Source organism: Pristiophorus japonicus, unplaced genomic scaffold (assembly GCF_044704955.1).
Source record: "Pristiophorus japonicus isolate sPriJap1 unplaced genomic scaffold, sPriJap1.hap1 HAP1_SCAFFOLD_258, whole genome shotgun sequence".
Taxonomy (NCBI): Eukaryota; Metazoa; Chordata; class Chondrichthyes; family Pristiophoridae; genus Pristiophorus; species Pristiophorus japonicus.
This window is the reverse complement of record NW_027252318.1, coordinates 606,770-627,034: the sequence shown is the minus strand read 5'-3', so window position 1 is coordinate 627,034 and position 20,265 is coordinate 606,770. Positions and strand designations below refer to the sequence as shown.

The 20,265-nt window shown below is 53.2% G+C and overlaps 2 protein-coding genes, 2 non-coding genes and 1 pseudogene across 4 annotated transcripts in view; 2 read left to right on the top strand and 3 right to left on the bottom strand.

Annotated features, from left to right (window-relative positions):
• Positions 1 to 20,265, top strand: part of LOC139247122 (nuclear factor 7, ovary-like) — a 640,289-nt gene that overhangs the window by 122,428 nt on the left and 497,596 nt on the right. The gene's annotated exons all lie outside the window — the stretch shown is intronic.
• LOC139247112 (zinc finger protein 432-like) overlaps positions 1 to 20,265 on the top strand; it is a 521,915-nt pseudogene that overhangs the window by 141,263 nt on the left and 360,387 nt on the right.
• LOC139247117 (zinc finger protein 432-like) overlaps positions 1 to 20,265 on the bottom strand; it is a 420,986-nt gene that overhangs the window by 97,891 nt on the left and 302,830 nt on the right. The window lies entirely within an intron of this gene.
• Positions 10,634 to 10,706, bottom strand: trnat-ugu (transfer RNA threonine (anticodon UGU)). The gene has a single exon. It is a non-coding gene; the product is annotated as a tRNA-Thr (tRNA).
• Positions 14,675 to 14,747, bottom strand: trnat-ugu (transfer RNA threonine (anticodon UGU)). The gene has a single exon. It is a non-coding gene; the product is annotated as a tRNA-Thr (tRNA).

The following is a 20,265-nucleotide window of genomic DNA, read 5'->3' as shown; positions in this document are numbered from 1 at the left end:
CCACCTGGTGGTCAGTGTTCTCACGGTGTACAACTTAGGTCAGTTTATACATGGGTTACAATGCAGGTTGAATACATGACATCACCTCCCCCCCCAAAGTCTTATTGGGATCACAGGTTGAGTCTCTCTGGTGGTTTACGCTCCCGTGTAGAGCGCCTGAGTTGGGGCTCCGGTTGTTGGGCGCTGGCCTGAGTGTCTGCTGTTTGTAGTGCCTCAGGCCTGTCCAGACTGCCCACAGTGACTGGGCTCTCCTCCCTTTGGTTCCGGTGGTCGGTCACCTGTGGTGGAGTGAACTCTATATCGTGTTCTTCCTCTGCTTCTTCTATGGGGTTGCTGAATCTCCTTTTTGTTTGATCCACATGTTTGCGGCAGATTTGTCCATTGGTAAGTTTAACTACCAGAATCCTATTTCCCTCTTTGGCAACCACAGTGCCTGCGAGCCATTTGGGCCCTGCAGCGTAGTTGAGGACAAAAAGAGGATAATTTACATCAATACATCGCGCCCTCGCATTCCTGTCATGGTAGTGATATTGTGGCTGGCGCCTGCTCTCGACAATTTCTTTCATGGTGGGGTGTATAAGGGATAATCGGGTTTTGAGCGCCCTTTTCATTAGTAGCTCTGCGGGTGGAACCCCTGTGAGCGAGTGTGGTCGGGATCTATAGGCCAACAGGAGGCGTGATAAGCGGGTTTGTAGGCAACCCCCTTGGAATCTGAGCATCCCCTGTTTGATTATCTGCACTGCTCGTTCTGCCTGGCCGTTTGAGGCCGGCTTGAACGGTGCCATTCTAACATGGTTAATTCCATTGCCTGCCATGAAGTCCTGGAATTCAGTGCTTGTGAAGCACGGGCCATTGTCGCTGACCAAGATGTCCGGTAGACCGTGGGCGGCGAACATTGCCCGTAGACTTTCTACCGTGGCAGAGGATGTGCTTGAATTTAAAATGTCACACTCGATCCATTTGGAGTCGGCGTCTACTACAACCAAAAACATTTTCCCCATGAAAGGACCTGCATAGTCCACATGGATGCGTGACCAAGGCATGGCGGGCCATGGCCAGGGGCTAAGGGGGACTTCCCTGGGCGCATGGCCCAGCTGGGCACACGTGTTGCACCTGCGAACACAAAGTTCCAGATCTGCATCTAATCCTGGCCACCAAACGTGTGACCTGGTAATTGCCTTCATCGTGACAATGCCCGGGTGCCCATTGTGGAGTTCTCTGATGAACACCTCTCTGCCCATCTGGGGCATGACTATGCGGTTTCCCCACAGTAGGCAATCGGCCTGAATCGAGAGCTCATCCTTGCGCCTGTGAAATGGTTTAAATTTCTCAGGGCATGCCCTGTACGTGGCTGCCCAGTCCCCATTCAGGACATATTTATTGACTAGAGACAATAGCGGGTCTCTATTTGTCCAGACTTTAATCTGACGGGCTGTCACGGGGGAGCCTTCGCTTCCGAAAGCTTCAACAGCCATGACCATCTCAGCACCATGCTCGGTAGCCCCCTCAGTGGTGGCTAGTGGGAGCCTGCTGAGTGTATCGGCGCAGTTTTCGGTGCCCGGTCTGTGCCGAATTGTGTAGTCATAGGCAGCTAACGTGAGTGCCCACCTCTGTATGCGGGCCGATGCGTTTGCATTTATGGCCTTGTTGTCGGCCAAAAGGGACGTTCGGGGTTTGTGATCTGTCTCCAGCTCAAATTTCCTGCCAAACAGGTACTGGTGCATTTTCTTTACCGCATATACACATGCGAACGCCTCCTTTTCTACCATCCCATAGCCTCTTTCTGCCTGGGACAGACTCCTGGAGGCATAAGCTACCGGCTGTAACTGACCCTTGGCATTGACATGCTGCAACACACACCCGACACCATAGGACGATGCATCGCACGTTAACACAAGTTTCTTACATGGGTCATATAACGTTAACAGATTGTTGGAACATAACAAATTGCGTGCTCTATTAAAAGCCCTTTCCTGGCTGTCCCCCCAGACCCATTCGCGACCTTTGCGTAGGAGCACATGTAGCGGCTCTAGCAGCGTGCTCAATTTGGGAAGAAAGTTACCAAAATAGTTCAGGAGCCCCAGGAACGAATGCAGCTCCATCGTGTTACGGGGTCTGGGTGCTCTCTGGATCGCTTCCGTCTTGGACGCAGTAGGGCTGAACCCGTCTGCTGCTACCCTCCCCCCCAGGAATTCTGCCTCTGGAGCTAGGAAGATGCACTTCGCCTTTTTCACTCACAGACCTACCCGGTCCAGTCTGCGTAGCACCTCCTCCAGGTTGTGGAGGTGTTCTTCAGTATCGTAACCCGTAATGAGGATGCCGTCCTGAAAAACCACCGTCCCTGGAATCGACTTGAGGAGGCTTTCCATATTTCATTGGAAGATCGCGGCGGCCGAGCAAATCCAGAACGGACATCTGTTGTACTCAAACAACCCCTTGTGTGTCGTGATGGTGGTCAGCTTCTTCGACTCACTCACCAGCTCCTGGGTCATGTAAGCTGAGGTCAGGTCCAATTTTGAAAAAAGTTTGCCACCGGATAGGGTCGCAAAGAGGCCCTCCGCTTTCGGTAGCGGGTACTGGTCTTGGAGCGACATCCGATTGATGGTGGCCTTGTAATCGCCACATATCCTGACCGACCCATCCACCTTGAGCACCGGCACAATCGGGCTCGCCCAGTCACTGAATTCGACTGGTGAGATGATGCCTTCCCTCAACAGGTGGTCCAATTCACCTCTATCTTTTCCCGCATCACTTACGGGACCGCTCTGGCCTTGTGCTGTACTGGTCTGGCGTCCGGGTTTATGTGAATCACTACCTTGGCCCCCATGAAAGTGCCAATGCCGGGTTGAAATAATGAGTCAAATTTGTCCAGGACCTGTGAGCATGATACTCGCTCCACAGAGGAAATTGCATTGACATCGCCCCATTTCCAGTTCATGACAGCAAGCCAACTCCTCCCCAGTAGTGCGGGACCGTCCCCTGGGACAATCCAGAGTGGCAACCTGTTCTCCGAATTTTTGTGGGTCACGACTTCCGTGGCGCTGCCTAGCGGAATGATCTGCTTTGTATAAGTCCGTAGCTGTGCGTCAATCGGCGATAATTTTGGCCTCCTGGCCTTGGATGCCCACAACTTTTCGAACTGTTTGATACCCATCAGGGACTGGCTGGCACCCGTGTCTAACTCCATTGCTACTGGGATGCCTTTGAGGAGCACTTTCATCATTATCGGTGGCATCCTGGTGTATGAACTGTATACGTGCTCCACATGAACTCACTGAACTTCAGTTTCCAGCGATTTCCCCCAGTGTCCATTTCTGCAATTTCTGCAGGTATTTTGCTCATCTCTGCAAACTCCGGCTGAATGTGTGCCTCCAAGCCTCCAGCATGAGTTGCGGTTTGAAACAAAAGGTCCTTTGCCAGTCGATCGTCCCTGACTGCCCCTGTTATTGTCCTTGAGTGCACCATTAACAGGTGTTGATGGGCCCATTACTGGCCGCATTGTCCCTTGCAATGGTGTGAATCGCTGTTCAGCTTGCCATTGTCTCTGTCGAACTCCCCCTCTGGGTTCAACTACATGTTGGGGCATGCCTGACTGCCCTTGTCTGCCTGGAGAACTGTGTGCTGCTTTAACAATGTTGAATCTCTGTCCCAACCATTCCTTAACACAGTACCTCTCGTCTGTTCTGCTAGTGGCCATGCTTGCGTGGTTTAAATCCCAGTTTCTTGTCGCCATTGATACGTCCTTACTACACAGTATAAATGCACACGAGGCCCATGCTTGAGAGAAGGTCAGTCTGTGACCTGTCCTTTATTCCTTAGCACTCAAGTGATGAAGGTGGGTGGAGCTTCCCCTTTTATACCGGAAGGTCCAGGTTAGGAGTGTCTCCCACCTAGTGGTCAGTGTTCTCACGGTGTACAACTTAGGTCAGTTTACACATGGGTTACAATGCTGGTTAAATACATGACAGGGGAGAAGGGGAGAGAGTGTGTGGAGGGAGGGAGAGAGTGGATGGAGTGAGAGAGGGAAGGGGATAGAGGGGGAAGGAGTGGTTAGCGGACAGAGGGGTTGGGGAGAGAAGTAAGATAGACGAGGAAGGAGAGAGAGGGGAAAGAGTGGGGAGTGAATGAAAGTAGAGAGGGAAGGGGAGAGCAAGAGAGGGGAAGCGGAGAGAGAGGGGGAGGCGATTGAGTGGAAAGGGGGCAGAGGGGAATGAGTGAAAGACGGGGTAAAAAGATGTAGAACAGGTCGTGATGGGGAAGGCAGAGAGGGCGTTGGAAGGGGAGAGAGAGTGCAAGAGAGACGAGCCTCTTGTTGCATGGTCAGTCTTAGAGCTGTTTAATATTTATAATTAAAGCCCTTGTTAATTAATGGTGAATTTAAATACTGAGCTAATTTTGAGCAGGCCCCAGTAAGATTTGAACTCACAACCAATGGTTTATAAGTCTAGTGCTCTAACCCAGAGCTATTAAGCCACATTTGCAGAAGCTGATAGGAAAAGGAGTAGGAAAGAGAGGGGAAGGGAAAAGAGAGAGTGGAAGGAATGAGAGAGAGGAAGAGGAAAAAGAGACAAGGGGATGGGGAGAGAAAGGGGAAGGGGAGAGAGAGAAGGGAAGAGAGGGTGGAGAGAGTGGGTAGGGGAGAGAGTGAGAGAGGGGAATGAGTGAGAGACGGGGAAAGCAAGATGGTGGGAAAGGGAGAGAGGGGTAAAAAGATGTAGAACGGGTCATGATGGGTGTTATATATGTAAATCTGTAAATACTTTGTGTAACCACAAGAGGGCTCATCCCCTGGAGTCCCAAGGGATCCCACAATCCCTTGGGAGCACCTGTACTTAAGGAGGCCTCACAGGCTGGAGAGGCACTCTGGAGACCTGTAATAAAAGACGAAGCTCACACTTTGCTTTGAGCCCGCAGTATCTGGTCAGACTCTTTATTCATATACAACAACTGGCGACGAGATACAGATGACGAACCCAACGATGCAAAGAACAGTGGGCAACCTGGAGAAATTTTCAGAGGTCGATGACTGGGAAACCTTCGTAGAGCGACTCAACCAATACTTCATGGCCAACGAGATGGAGCAGGAAAGAGAGGGGAAGGGAAAAGAGAGAGTGAATGGAGTGAGAGAGAGGGAGAAGGGGAGAGAGAGGGAGGGGAAGGGAGACAGCGAGGAAGAGAGGGCGGTGGGGAAAGAGAGGGAGGGGATGGAGAGAATGTGGAAGAGTGGGGAGAGAGAGGGGAAGGAGTGGGAGAGAGGGGGAGGGGAGAGAGAGGGGAAGGAGTGAGAGAGAGGGGAGACGGGAGGAACAGAGAGGGGAAAAGGAGAGAGAGGTTAAGAGGAGAGAGGAGGAAGGAGTGAGAGAAAGAGGAAAGGGGAAACGGAGGGGGAAGGAGAGAGAAAGAGGAAGTGGAAAGAGAGAATGGGGGATGGGGAAAGAAAGGGGGAGGGGAGAGAGAGAAAGGGAGAGAGGGTGGAGAGAGTGGATAGGGGAGAGAGGGAGAGGGGGAAGGTGAGAGGGTGAGGCGAGGGAGACGGGAGAGAGTGAGAGAGGGAAATGAGTGAGAGATGGGGAAAGCAAGATGGTGGGAAAGGGAGAGAGGGGTAAAAAGATGTAGAGCGGGTCATGATGGGTGTTATATATGTAAATCTGTAAATACTTTGTGTAACCACAAGAGGGCTCATCCCCTGGAGTCCCAAGGGATCCCACAATCCCTTGGGAGCACCTGTACTTAAGGAGGCCTCACAGGCTGGAGAGGCACTCTGGAGACCTGTAATAAAAGACTAAGGTCACACTTTGCTTTGAGCCCGCAGTATCTGGTCAGACTCTTTATTCATATCCAACAACTGGCGACGAGATACAGATGACGAACCCAACGATGCAAAGAACAGTGGGCAACCTGGAGAAATTTTCGGAGGGAGATGATTGGGAAACCTTCGTAGAGCGACTCAACCAATACTTCGTGGCCAACGAGATGGAAGGAGAAACGAACGCTGCCAAACGAAGGGCGATTCTCCTCATCGTTTGCAGGGTACCAACGTATGGCCTCATGAAAAACCTGCTTGCTGCAGCGAAACCGTACGATGAGTTGTGCACACTGGTCCGGGAGCATCGGAACCCGAAGGAAAGCGTTCTGATGGCGAGGTACCGGTTCTACACGTACAAGAGGTCTGAAGGCCAGGAAGTGGCAAGCTATGTCACCGAGCTAAGGGGCCTTGCAGGACATTGCAAATTTTGAAGGACATTTGGAGCACATGCTCAAGAACTTCTTTGTACTTGGCATTGGCCACGAAACTATACTTCGCAAACTTTTGCCTGTCGAGACCCCAACCTTGAGTAAGGCCACAGCGATAGCCCAGGCGTTTATTGACACCAGTGACAATACTAAGCAAATCTCTCAGCACACAAGTGCTGCTGTTTTATAAACCTTTTATGATGGGGAGAGAGAGAGTGTGAGGGTGCGGAGGGAGGGCAAGGAGAGGGAGAGAATAAGAGACTCTGAAAGGAAAGGGAAAGTGAGGAGGGAGAGCGAAAGGGCAGAGGAGAGAGATGTATATTTAAATACTAAACTAACTTTGAGTAGGCCCAAGTGAGATTTGAATTCATGACACTTGGTTTACAAGACCAGTGCTCTAACCCCGGAGCTATGGAGCCACCTGCTGTAAGGAAGACGGGGGAAGGAGCAGGAAAGAGAGGGGAAGGGGGACAGTGAGGCAGAGAGAGGGGAAGGGGAGAGTGAGGGTGGAAGGAGTGAGAGAGAGGGGAAGGGGAGAGAGAGGTGGAGGAACGGGAAAGAGTGGTGAAGGAGTGAGAGAGAGAGGGAAGGGTAGATTAGGAGAAAGAGAGAGGAGCAGGGGAGAGAGAGAGGGACCGGGAAAGAGAGGTTAAGGGAAGAAAGGGGGAAGGAATGAGAAAGAGTGAAGAAGAGGAGGGAGCAGAAGGGGAGTGAGACAGGGGGAGGGGAGAGAAGTGAAGGGGAAGGGAAGAGAGGGAAAGGAGTGAGAGAGGGGGAAGGGGAGACAGGGAGGGGAAGGGGAGATACGGAGGTGAGGAGAATGTAGAATGTAGAAGGGGGGAGAGAGAAGGGATGGAGTAGGAAAGAGGGAAGGGGGAAAGAGAGGGAGGGGAAGGGAAGAGAGATAGGGAACGGAAAGATAGGGGAAGGGGAGAGAGAGGGAGAAGGGAAGAATCTGAAAGGAAATGGAAAGGAGAGAGAGAGGAGGGAGGGAATAGAGATTGAGAGAGAGGAGGGGAAGGGGAGAGAAAGGGAGGAAGGGGAAAGAGATGTTAAGGGGAGAGAGGGGGAAGGAGTGAGAGAGAGAGAGGGGGAGGGCAGAGAGGGGGAGAACCTGAAAGAAAAGGGAAAAGATTGGGAGGAATGAGAGACAGGTACTTAAATACTAAATTAGGCCCCAGTGAGATTTAAACCCACAACCGCTGGTGTACGAGACCAGTGCTCTAACCCCTGAGCTATGGAATCACCTACTTTGGGAAAGACAGGGGAAGGAGCAGGAAAGAGAGGGGAAGGGAAAAGAGAGGGAGGGGAAGGGGAGAGAGAGGGGGGAAGATGAGAGAGTGAGAAGGTGAGAGAGGGAGGAATGGGCCAGAGGGGGAGGGGGAGAGTCTGATGGGAAAGGGGAGAGCGAGAGCGAGGGGAGGAGAGAAAGGGAGGTGGGAGGTGGGAGGGGGCAAGAAGTGTGGAGACAGGGGAGGGGAGGGAGAGAGTGGGGGAGAAATTAAAAGGGAGAGGGGAAGGAGTGAGTGACAGTGGAAGGGGAGAGAGAGAGGGGGAAGGGGAGAGAGAGGGGGAAGGGAAGAGAGAGGGGGAAGGGGAGAGAGAGGGGGAAGAGAAGAGGGGTGAGGGGGAAAGGGGAGAGATACCGAGGGAAGAGGAGAGGGTGGAGGGTGAAGGGGGGAAGGGGAGAGGAGAGAGATTGAGCGAAGGGAAGAGAGACGGGGAAGGGTTGAGATAGGGGAGGAGAGAGAGAGGGGGGAAGGGAGAGAGAGGGGGAAGGGAAGAAGGGAGAGGGGGAAAGGGGAGAGATACCGACGGAAGGGGAGAGGGTGGAGGGTGACGGGGGGAAAGGGAGAGGAGAGAGAGTGAGCGAAGGGAAGAGAGACGGGGGAAGGGGTGAGATGGGGAGGAGAGAGAGAGGGGGGAAGGGAGAGAGAGGGGGAAGGGAAGAGGGGAGAGGGGGGAAGGGAAGAGGGGAGAGGGGGAAAGGGTAGAGGGTGGAGGGTGAAGGGGGAAAGGGAGAGGAGAGAGAGTGAGCGAAGGAGAGAGAGGGGGAAGGGAGAGAGAAAGGGGGAGGAGAGAGAGAGAGAGAGAGAGGAGGAAATGGACAAAGGAGAGAGAGGGAATGTTTGAGAGAGAGGAAGATGTGAGAGGGAGGGGGAAAGGGCAGGGGAAGGGAAAAGAGACAGAACGTGTCATGATGGGGAAAGTTGGAGAAGGGAAAAGGAGTACCTTTTGTTCCAGGGTCAGTCTCGGAGATGTTTAATATTTATAATTGAAGCCCTTGTTAATTGACGATGAATTTAAATACTGAGCTAATTTTGAGTAGGCTCAAGTGAGATTTACTAGACCAGTGTTCTCACCCCTGAGCTATGGAGCCACCTGCACTAGGACAACCAGGGGAAGGACAAGGAAAGAGAGGGGAAGGGAAAAGAGCGGGTGGAAGGAGTGAGAGAGAGAGGGGAAGAGTAAAGAGAGAGGGGAAGGGGAGCGAATGGGGAAGGAGTGAGAGAGAGGGAGAAGGGAAGAGAGTGGGGAAGGAGTGAGAGAGAGGGAAAAGGGGAGACAGGGAGGAAGAGAGAGACAGAGGGGGGAGAGGAAAGAGGGGGGAAGGCGAGAGAGTGTGTGGAGGGAGAGATTGGATGGTGTGAGAGAGGGAAGGGGAGAGAGGGGGAAGGAGTGTGGAGTGAATGAAAGTAGAGAGGGAAGTGGAGAGCAAGAGAGGGGGAAGGGAGGGAGAGGGAAGGAGAAAGTGGGGAGAGGGGAATGAATGAGAGATGGGGAAAGCGAGATCGCGGCAAAGGGAGAGAGGGGTAAAAAAATGTAGAAGTGGTTGTGATGGCGACGGGAGAGAGAGATTGTTACACAGGGGAGCCTGTTGTTCCAGGGTTGGCCTCGGAGCTGTTTAATATCCTTGTTAACTGATGGCGAATTTAAATACAGAATTAACTTTGTGTAGGCCACAGTGATATTTGATCTTACAACCGCTGGTTTACCAAACCACTGCTTTAACCCCTGCGCTATGGAGCCACCTGCTCTAAAAATGACAAGGGAGGAGCAGGAAAGAGAGGGGAAGGGAAAAGAGAGATGGAAGGAGTGAGAGAGAGAGAGGGAAGGGGAGAGGAACGGAAGAGAGCAGTGAAGGAAGGGTAGATTCGGAGAAAGAGAGAGGGATGGGGAAAGAGAGGTTCAGGGAAGAGAGGTGGAAGGAGTGAGAAAGAGGAGAGAAGTGAAGGGGAAGGGAAGAGAGTGAGAGATGGGGAAGGGAAAGAGAGGGGAAGGATCTGAAAGGAAAGGGAAAGGAGAGTGAGAGGAGGGAGGAAGTGGTGAGCGAGAGGAGGGGAAGGGGAAAGAAGTGAGAGAGAGGGGGAGGGCAGAGAGAGGGGGAGAACCTGAAAGGAAAGGGAAAAGTGGGAGGAATAAGAGATAGGTATTTAAATACTAAATTAGGCCCAAGGGAGATTTGAACCCACGACCCCTGGTTTACTAGACGAGGGCTCGAAACCCTGAGCTCTGGAGCCACCTGCTCTGGGAAAGATAGGGGAAGGAGCAGGAAAGAGAGGGGAAGGGAAAAGAGAGAGTGGAAGGAGTGAGAGAGGGGGGGAAGGGGAAAGAGAGGGAGGGGAAGGGGAGAGAGGTGGGGGGAAGGGAGAGAAAGGGAGAAAGGGAGAAAGGGAGAAGGGGAGAGAGGGGGGAATGGGCCAGAGGGGGAGGGGGAGTCTGATGGGAAAAGGGAGAGAGAGAGCGAGGGAAGGATATAAAGGGAGGAGGGAGGGGGGCGAGAAGAGTGGAGACAGGGGAGGGGAGGGAGAGTGTGGGGGAGAAAATTAAACGGGAGAGGGGATGGAGTGAGCGACAGTGGAAGGGGAAAGAGGGGGAAGGGGAGGGAGAGGGTGAAGGGTGAAGGGGAACCAGGGGGCAGGGGACAGATAGGGGAAGCAGAGTGAGGGGGGGAAGGAAAGAGAGATAGAGGAGAAAATGGGTAGAGGAGAGAGAGGGAACAGTAAATAGAGGAAGATGTGTGAGAGAGGGGGAAGGGGAAAGAGTGGGGAATGAGGGAGAGTGAGGGGAAGGGGAGAGAGTGGAATGAGTGAGAAAAGTAGCAGGGAAAACGAGAGAGCGGGAACGAGAAAAAGAGGCAGAATGTGTAGTGATGGGGAAAGTAGGGAGAGAGGGAAAGGGGGAAAGGGCGGGTCAGGGGACGATAGGGGAGAGAGACAAGAACAGGAAAGCTTTTTGATCTCGGGTCAGTCTCGGAGCTGTTTAATATTTGTAATTAAAACCCTTGTTAATTGACATAAATTTAAATACTGAGTTAATGTTGTTAATTGACATAAATTTAAATACTGAGTTAATGTTGTTAATTGACATAAATTTAAATACTGAGTGAATGTTGTGAAGGCCCCAGTGAGATTTGAACCCACGACCCCTGATTTACAAGACCAGTGCTCTAACCCCTGAGCTATGGAGCCACCTGCTCTGGGCAAAACAGGGAAGGAGCAGGAAAGAGAGGGGAAGGGAAAAGAGAGAGTGGAAGGAGTTCGAGAGAGCGGGGATAGCGGGGAGAGTGGGTCGAGAGGGAGAAGGGGAGAGTGGGGGGAATGGGCCAGAGGGGGAGGGGGAGAGCCTGATGGGAAAGGGGAGAGCGAGAGCGAGGGAAGGAGAGAAAGGGAGGTGGGAGGGGGGCGAGACGAGGGGAGGAGAGGGAGAGAATGGGGGAGAAAATTAAAAGTTAGAGGGGAAGGCGTGTGCGACAGTGGAAAGGGAGAGAGAGAGAGAGAGGGGGAAGGGGAGAGAGCGAGATAGAAGGAGAGAGGAAGGGGAAGGGGAGAGAGAGACGGAAGGAGAGAGATACCGAGGGAAGGGGAGATAGACAGGGTGAGGGGAGAGAGTGTGAGCTAAGGGAAGAGAGACAGGAGGAAGGGGAGAGAGAGGGAGGGAAACATAGAAACATAGAAACATAGAAAATAGGTGCAGGAGTAGGCCATTCGGCCCTTCGAGCCTGCACCGCCATTCAATGAATTCATGGCTGAACATGCAACTTCAGTACCCCATTCCTGCTTTCTCTCCATACCCCTTGATCCCCCTAGTAGTAAGAACTACATCTAACTCCTATTTGAATATATTTAGTGAACTGGCCTCAACAACTTTCTGTGGTAGAGAATTCCACAGGTTCACCACTCTCTGGGTGAAGAAGTGTCTCCTCATCTCGGTCCTAAATGTCTTACCCCTTATCCTTAGACTGTGACCCCTGGTTCTGGAGTTCCCCAACATTGGGATCATTCTTCCTGCATCTAACATGTCCAGTCCCATCAGAATTTTAAACATTTCTATGAGATCTCCTCTCATTCTTCTGAACTCCAGTGAATACAAGCCCAGTTGATCCAGTCTTTCTTGATAGGTCAGTCCTGCCATCCCGGGAATCAGTCTGGTGAACCTTCGCTGCACTCCCTCAATGGCAAGAATGTCCTTCTTCAGATTAGGATACCAAACTTTACACAATACTCCAGGGGAGAGAGACAGGGGGACGGGGTGAGATAGGGGAAGGAGAGAGAGAGGTGGAAGGGGAGAGAGAGAGGGGAAGGAGAGAGAGAGAGAGAACAAAATGGGTAGAGGAGAGAGAGGGAACAGGTGAGACAGAGGAAGATGTGTGAGCGAGGGGGAAGGGGAAAGAGTGGGAGGGGAACGAGAGAGAGTGAGGAAGGAGAGAGAGTGGGGAGGGGGAGAGAGTGGGAGGGGAGAGAGAGAGGGGGTGGGGAGAGAGATTGGATGGAGTGAGAGAGGGAAGGTGAGACAGGGAGGAAGAAAGAGGGAACTGGGAGAGAGAGGGAAGGGAAGGTGAGCAAGAGGGGAAGGAGTGAGAGAGAGGAGAGAGGAAAAGAGAGGGGGAGGGTGCGAGCGGGAAGGGCGGAGTGAGAGGGGAAGGGGAAAAGAGAGGGGAAGGGGAGGGAGTGGGAAGGGGGGAGAGGGGAATGAGTGAGAGACAGGGAAAGCGAGAAAGGGAGAGAGGGCTAAAAAGATGTAGAATGGGGAAAGGCGGAGAGAGATTTGGATGGAGAGAAAGTGTAACAGAGATGAGAAGAGGAGAGGGGAGGCATGTTTTTCCAGGGTCGGTCTCGGAGCTGTTTAATATTTATAATTAAAGCTCTTGTTAATTGACAGTGATTTAAATATTGAGCTAATTTTGAGTAGGCCCCAGTGAGATTTGAACTCACAACCCCTGAGCTATGGAGCCACCTGTTTTAGGAAAGACAGGGGAAGGAGCAGGAAAGAGAGGGGAAGTGAAAAGAGAGAGTGGAAGGAGTGAGAGAGAGGGGGAAGGGGAGAGAGAGGGAGGGGAAGGGAGACAGCGAGGAAGAGAGGGAGGTGGGGAAAGAGAGGGAGGGGAGAGAGAATGTGGAAGGGTGGGGAGAGAGGGGGGAAGGAGTGGGAGAGAGGGGGAGGGGAGAGATTGGGTGGGGAGAGAGATGGGAAGGAGTGAGAGAGAGGGGAGGAAGGGGAGATGGGAGGAATTGAGAGGGGAAAAGGAGAGAGAGGTTAAGAGGAGAGAGGGGGAAGGAGTGAGAGAGAGAGAGGGGGAGGGCAGAGAGGGGAAGGGGAGAGAGTGAGACAGAGGGCAAGGGAGACAGCGAGGAAGAGAGTGAGGTGGGGAAAGAGAGGGAGGGGATGGAGAGAGAGAGATTGTGTGGAAGGGTGGGAGAGAGAAGGGATGGAGTGGGAGAGAAGTTAGTAAGGGGAGACTGGGGGAAAGAGAGAGGGGAAGGGGAGAGAGAGGTTCAGGTGAGAGAGGCGGAAGGAGTGAGAGAGAGGGGGAGGGGAGAGAGAGGGGGAAAACCTGAAAGAAAAGGGAAAAGAGAAAGACAGGAGGGAGGGAAAAGGGGAAAGGGAGAGAGTGGAAGGAGTGAGTGAGAGGGGGAAAGGGGAGCGAGAGGCAGAGGAAGGGGAGAGAGTGGGGAAGGGAAGAGAGAGGGGAGGGAGGGAGAAGTCGGGGAGAGGGAAATGAGGGGAAGATGGGGAGAGTGAGAGAGGGAAGGGGAGAGAGAAGGAGCCGGGTAGAGAGAGGGGAAGGGGAGTGTGAGGGGAAGGGAGAGAGAGGGGGAAGGATAAAGAGTGAGGGAAGAGAGGGGGAATTAGAAAGAGGGTGTGGTGAGGGAGGAGGATGGGGGAGAGGGGAATGAGGGAGAGACGGGGAAAGCGAGATAGTGGGAAAGGGAGAGGGGAGTGAAAAGATGTAGAACTAGTCGTGATGGGGAAGGGAGAGAGAGATTTGGAAAGGGAGAGAGAGTGTAAGAGAGACGAGAAGAGGAGAGGGGGAAGGGTGTGAGGGGAGCCTGTTGTTCCAGGGTCAGTCTCAGAGCTGTTTAATATTTATAATTAAAGCCCTGGTTCATTGACGGTGAGCGGGTCATGATGGATGTTACATATGTAAATCTGTAAATACCTTGTGTAACCACCAGAGGGCTCATCCCCTGAAATCCCACAATCCCTTGGGAGCACCTGTACTTAAGGTGGCCTCACAGGCTGGAGAGGCACTCTGGAGACCTGTAATAAAAGACTAAGGTCACACTTTGCTTTGAGCCCGCAGTATCTGGTCAGACTCTTTATTCATACACAACAACTGGCGACGAGATAGTGATGACGAAACCAACGATGCAGAGAACAGTGGGCATCCTGGAGAAAATTTCGGAGGGAGATGATTGGGAAACCTTCGTGGAGCGACTCGACCAATACTTTGTGGCCAACGAGATGGAAGGAGAAACGAACGCTGCCAAACGAAGGGCGATTCTCCTCACCGTTTGCAGGGCACCAACGTATGGCCTCATGAAAAACCTGCTTGCTCCAGCGAAACCCACAGAGAAATCATACGATGAGTTGTGCACACTGGTCCGGGAGCATGGAACCCGAAGGAAAGCGTTCTGATGGTGAGGTACCGGTTCCACACGTACAAGAGGTCTGAAGGCCAGGAAGTGGCAAGCTATGTCACCGAGCTAAGGGGCCTTGCAGGACATTGCAAATTTTGAAGGAATTTGGAGCACATGCTCAAAGACTTCTTTGTACTTGGCATTGGCCACGAAACTGTACTTCGCAAACTTTTGACTGTAGAGACCCCAACCTTGAGTAAGGCCATAGCGATAGCCCAGGTGTTTATTGCCACCAGTGACAATACGAAGCAAATCTGTCAGCACATAAGTGCTGCTACAAGTACTGTGAACAAAGTGATGTTTTTTTATAAGCCTTTTATGATGGGTAGAGAGTGAGTGGGCGGGGGGGAGGGAGGGCAAGGAGAGGGGGAGAGAGGGGAAGGGGAGAGAGAGAGAGGGAGGGAGAAGGGGGGAGTCTGAAAGGAAAGGGAAAAGTGAGAGTGAAAGTGAAAAGGCAGAGGTGGAAGAGAGTGCCACAAATGAGAGATCCATATTTAAAAACTAAATTAATTTTGAGTGGGCCCAAGGGAGATTTGAACTCACGACCCCTAGTTTACAAAACCAGTGCTCTAACCACTGAGCTATGGAGCCTCCTGCTTTAATGAAGCCAGGGGAAGGAGCAGGAAAGAGAGGGGAAGGGGGACAGAGAGGCAGGGAGAGGGGAAGGGGAGAGCGAGAGTGGAAGGAGTGAGAGAGCTGAAGGGGAGAGAGAGGGGGAGGAACGGAAAAGAGTGGTGAAGGAATGAGAGAGAGAGGGAAGGGGAGACAGGGAGGGGAAGGGGAGAGAGAGAGGTGGGGAGAATGTAGAAGGTGGGGAGAGAGACGAGAAGGAGTAGGAAAGAGGGAAGAGAAAGGGGAAGGGGAAAGAGAGGGAGGGGAGGGGCGAGAGATGGAAAGGGAAAGAGAGGGAGAAGGGAAGAATCTGAAAGGAAAGGGAAAGGAGAGTGAGAGAGGAAGGGGAAGGGGTGAGAGCGAGGGGGGGGGAGGGCAGAGAGAGGGGGAGACCCTGAAATAAAAGTGAAAAAAGAGAGACAGGAGGTAGCTAGAGATGGGCATTTAAATACTAAATTAGGCCTTAGTGAGATTTGAACTCACGATTTTTGCTTTACGAGACCAGTGCTCGAACCCCTGAGCTATGAAGCCACCTACTCTGGAAAAACAGGGGAAAGAGCAGGAAAGAGCAGGAAAGAGAGGGGAAGAGAGGGGAAGATAGGGGAAGGGAAAATAGAGAGTGGAAGGAGTGAGAGAGAGGGGGAGGAGAAAGAAAGAAAGAGAGGGAGGGGAAGGAGGAGAGAGAGGGGGAAGAGGAGAAAGTGGGGAGAGAGTGGATAGGGTGGAGAAGGAGTTGAGATGGAGAAGGGGAGAGAGAGGGGAAGGGGAGAGAGAGGGAAATGAGTGATGAACAGAGACGAGGAAAGTGAGAGAGCGGGAACGAGTAAAAAGAGGCAGAATGTGTAGTGATGGGGAAAGCAGGGAGAGAGAGACAAGAATAGGGAAACCTTTTCTTCTAGGGTCGATCTTGGAGCTGTTTATTATTTATAATCAAAGCCCTTGTCAATTGACAGTGAATTTAAATACTGAGTAAAGTTTGAGGAGGCCCCCCTGAAAGCTGAATACACAACACCAGGTTTACTAAACCAGTGCTCTAACCCCTGAGCTACAGAGTCACCTACTTTGGGGAAGACAGGGGAAGGAGCAGGAAAGAGAGGGGAAGGGAAAAGAGAGAGTGGAAGGGGAGAGAGAAGGGGAAAGTTAAACAGGGAGGAAGAGAGAGGGGAAGGGGAGAGACAGAGGGGGAAAGGAAAGAGGGGGAAGAGGAGAGAGTGTGTGGAAGGGAGGGAGAGAGTGGATGGAGTGAGAGAGGGAAGAGGAGAGAGGGGGGAGGAGTGGTTAGCGGACAGAGGCATTGGGGAGAGAAGTAAGATAGACGAGGAAGGAGAGAAAGGGGAAAGACTGGGGAGAGAATGAAAGTAGAGAGGGAAGGGGAGAGAGAGCGGGGAAGGAGTGGGAGAGAATGAAAGTAGAGAGGGAAGGGGAGAGCAAGAGAGGGGAAGGGAAGAGAGAGAGGGAAGGAGAGAGGGTGAGGCAAAGGAAGGGGAAGAGGCAGAGGGAAATGAGTGAGCGACGGGGAAAGCGAGATAGCGGGAAAGTGAGAGAGGGGTAAAAGGATGTAAAACGGGAGTGAGAGATTTGGAAGGGGAGAGAGAGTGTAAGAGAGACGAGAAGAGGAGAGGGGGAAGGATGTGAGGGGAGCCTGTAGTTCCAATGTCGAGCTGTTTAATATTTATAATTAAACCCCTTGTTAACTGATAGTGAATTTAAATACTGAGCTAATTTTGAGTAGGCCCCAGTGAGATTTGAACTCACGACCTCTGAAGATAGGGAGAAAGAGAGAGGGGAAGGGGAGAGAGAGAGGCGGGGAGGGGAGGGGGAGGAAGGGGAGAGGGGGGAAGGGAGAGAGTGGGGAAGAGGGGAGATATAGTTGGGAATGGGAGAGAGTGGGGAAGATGAGAGAGGGGGGAGAGAGTGGGGAGGGGGAAACGAAGAGAGGGGGGAATGGGCCAGAGGGGGCAGGGGAGTGTCTGATGGGAATGGGGAGAGCAAGAGCGAGGGAAGGAGAGAAAAGGAGGAGGGAGTGGGCATAAAAAGTGGAGACAGTGGAGGGGAGGGAGAGAGTGGGGAAGAAAATGAAAAGGGAGAGGGGAAGGAGTGAGTGACAGTGGACGGAGAGAGCGGGGGAAGGGGAGAGAGAGAGGGGGAAGGGGAGAGGGGGGAAGGGAGAGAGTGGGGAAGAGGGGAGAGAGAGTTGTGAAGGTGAGAGAGTGGGGAAGATGAGAGAGCGGGGAGAGAGTGGGTAGAGAGTGGGGAGGGAGAAAGGAAGAGAGGGGGAATGCGCCAGAGGGGGAAGGGGAGAGTCTGATGGGAATGGGGAGAGCGAGAGTGAGGGAAGGAGAGAAAGGGAGGAGGGAGTGGGCGTAAAAGGTGGAGACAGGGGAGGGGAGGGAGAGAGAAGGGAAGAAAATGAAAAGGGAGAAGGGAAGGAGTGAGTGACAGTGGACGGAGAGAGCGGGGGAAGGGGAAGGGAGAGAGTGGGGAAGAGGGGAGAGAGAGTTGGGAAGGGGAGATAGTGGGGAAGATGAGAGAGGGGGGAGAGAGTGGGTAAAGAGTGGGGAGGGAGAAAGGAAGAGAGGGGGAATGCTCCAGAATGGGAAGGGGAGAGTCTGAAGGGAATGGGGAGAGCGAGAGCGAGGGAAGGAGAGAAAGGGAGGAGGGAGTGGGCGTAAAAAGTGGAGACAGGGGAGGGGAGAGAGAGAGTGTGGAAGAAAATGAAAAGGGAGAGGGGAAGGAGTGAGTGACAGTGGATGGAGAGAGAGGAGGAAGGGGAGAGAGAGGGGGAAGGGGAGAGAGAGAGGGGGAAGGGGAGAGAGAGGGAGAGTGGGATGGGAGGGAGAGAGGGGGAAGGGGAGCGAGGAGGAGGGGAAGGAGAGGGAAGGGAGGAGGAAATGAGTAGAGAAGAGAGAGGGAACGGATGAGAGAGTGGAAGATGTGAGAGGTGGGGGGGGTAATGGGAAAGAGAGAGGGGAAGGGGAGAGAGTGGGGAAGGGGAGAGAGAGGGAAGGGGAGAGAGAGGGGAATGAGTGATAAAGAGAAACGGGGAAAGCGAGAGAGAGTAAAAAGAGGCAGAATGTGTAGTGATGGCAAAAGCAGGGAGAGAGGAAAGAGAACAGGAGTGCCTTCTGTTCCAGGGTCGGGCTCAGAGATGTTTAATATTTATAATTTAAATACTGAGCTAATTTTGAGTAGACCCCAGTTATATTTGAAGCTACAACCTCTGGTTTACTAGACCAGTGCTCGAACCCCTGAGCTATGGAGTCACCTACCCTGGGAAATACAGGGGAAGGAGCAGGAAAGAGAGGGGAAGGGAAAAGAGAGAGTGGAAGGAGCGAGAGAGAGGGGAAGGAGAGAAAGAGGGGAAGGGGAGAGAGAGAGTCGGGGAGGGGAAAGATAGGGAGGGAGGGGGAGAGATTGGTGAAGGAGTGAGAGAGCGGCGAAGGAGTGAGAGAGCGGTGAATGGGAGAGAGGGGGAAGGGAGAGAGGGGTAGGAGTGAGAGAGAGTATAACGAGTGTTTAAGAGCGGGAAGGGGAGTGTGGGGAAGGGGAGAGAAGGGGGGAGGGGAGAGCGTGGGGAGGGAGAAAGGGAGAGAGTGGGGAATGGGCCAGAGGGGGACGGGGAGAGTCTGCTGGGAATGGGGAGAGCGAGAGCGAGGGAAGGAGAGAAAGGGAGGAAGGAGGGAGTGAAAAAAGTGGAGACAGGGAAGGAGAGAGAGAGAGTGGGGGAGAAAATGAAAAGGGAGAGGTGAAGGAGTGACCAACAGTGGGCGGAGAGAGGGGGGAAGGGGAGAGTGAGGGGGAAGGGGAGAGAGAGGGGAAGTGGAGAGAGAGGGGAAGTGGAGAGAGAGAGGGAAGCAGAGAGAGGGAGGGGGAAGGGGAAGGGGGGAAGGGGACAGAGAGGGGAAAGGGGAGAGAGAAGGCGAAGGGGAGAGAGAGGGGGAAGCGGAGAGAGGGAGGGGGAAGGGGAGAGATAGCGAGTAAAGGAGAGAGGGAGAAGGGGGAAGGGAATTGAGAGATGGGGAAGGGGAGAGAGAGGGGGGAAGGGGAGTGAGAAGGCAGAAAGGGAGAGAGACGGGGAAGGGCAAAGAGAAGGGGGAAGGGGAGACAGGGGGAAGGTGAAAGAGAGGGAGGGGAAGAAGAGAGAGAGGGAGGAGGAAATGGGTAGAGAAGAGAGAGGGAACGGATGAGAGAGAGGAAGCTGTGAGAGAGAGAGGGGGAACGGGAAAGAGAGAGGGGATGAGGAGAGAGAGGGGGAAGGAGAGAGAGACCGGAGGAAGGGGAGAAAGACAGGAGGAAGGGGAACGAGAGGGAGGGGAAGGAGAGAGAGAGGGAGGAGGAAATGGGTAGAGAAGAGAGAGGGAACGGATGAGAGAGAGGAAGATGTGAGAGAGAGGGGGAAGGGAAAAAAAGGGAGGGGAACGCGAGAGAGTGGGGAAGGGGAGAGAGAGCGGAAGGGGAGAGCGGAATGAGTGATAAAGAGAAACGGGGAAAGCGAGAGAGCGGGGAAGAGTAAAAAGAGGCAGAATGTGTAGTGATGGGGAAAGCAGGGAGAGAGGGAGAAGGGGAAAGGATGGGTAAGGAGGCAAAAGGAGAACAGGAGAGTTTTCTGTTTCAGGGTCGGTCTCAGAGCTGTTTAATATTTATAATTAAAGCCCTTGTTAATTGACAGTGAATTTAAATACTGAGCCAATTTTAAGTATGCCCCAGCGAGATTTGAACCCACGACCCGTGGTTTACTAGACCAGTGCTCTAACCCCCGAGCTATGGAGTCACCTGTTTTGGGAACAACAGGGGAAGGAACAGGAAAGAGAGGGGAAGGGCAAAGAGTGAGTGGAAGGAGTGAGAGAGAGGGGAAGGGGAGATTGGGAGTGGTGAATGGGCCAGAGGGGGAGGGGTAGAGTCTGATGGGAAAGGGGAGAGCGAGAGCGAGGGAAGGAGATAAAGGGAGGAGGGACGGGGCCAGAAGAGTGGAGACAGGGGAAGGGAGAGAGAGTGGGGGAGAAAATGAAAAGGGAGAGGGAAAGGAGTGAGTGACAGTGGAAGAGGAGAGAGAGAGGGAAAGGGAGAGAGAGAAGGGAAGGGGAGGGAGAGAGGGAAGGGGCGAGAAATGGGGAAGGGGAAGGGGAGAGAGAGGGGGGAGAGAGATGGGGGAAGGGGAGACAGCGGGGAAGGAGAGAGATAACGAGGGAAAGGGAGAGGGAGAAGGGGAAGGTGCGAGAGCGACGGGGGAACGAGAGAGAGAGAGAGGGAAGGGGAGAAAATGAAAAGGGAGAGAGGAAGGAGTGAGCGACAGTGGAAGGGGAGAGAGAGGGGGAAAGGGAGAGAGAGAGGGGGGAAGTGGAGGGAGAGAGGGAAGGGGAGAGAAATGGGGAAGGGGAAGGGGAGAGAGAGGGGGAGGGGAGAGAGATGGGGGGAAGGGGAGACAGCGGGGAAGGAGAGAAATAGCGAGGGAATGGGAGAGGGAGAAGGGGGAAGGTGCGAGAGCGACGGGGGAAGG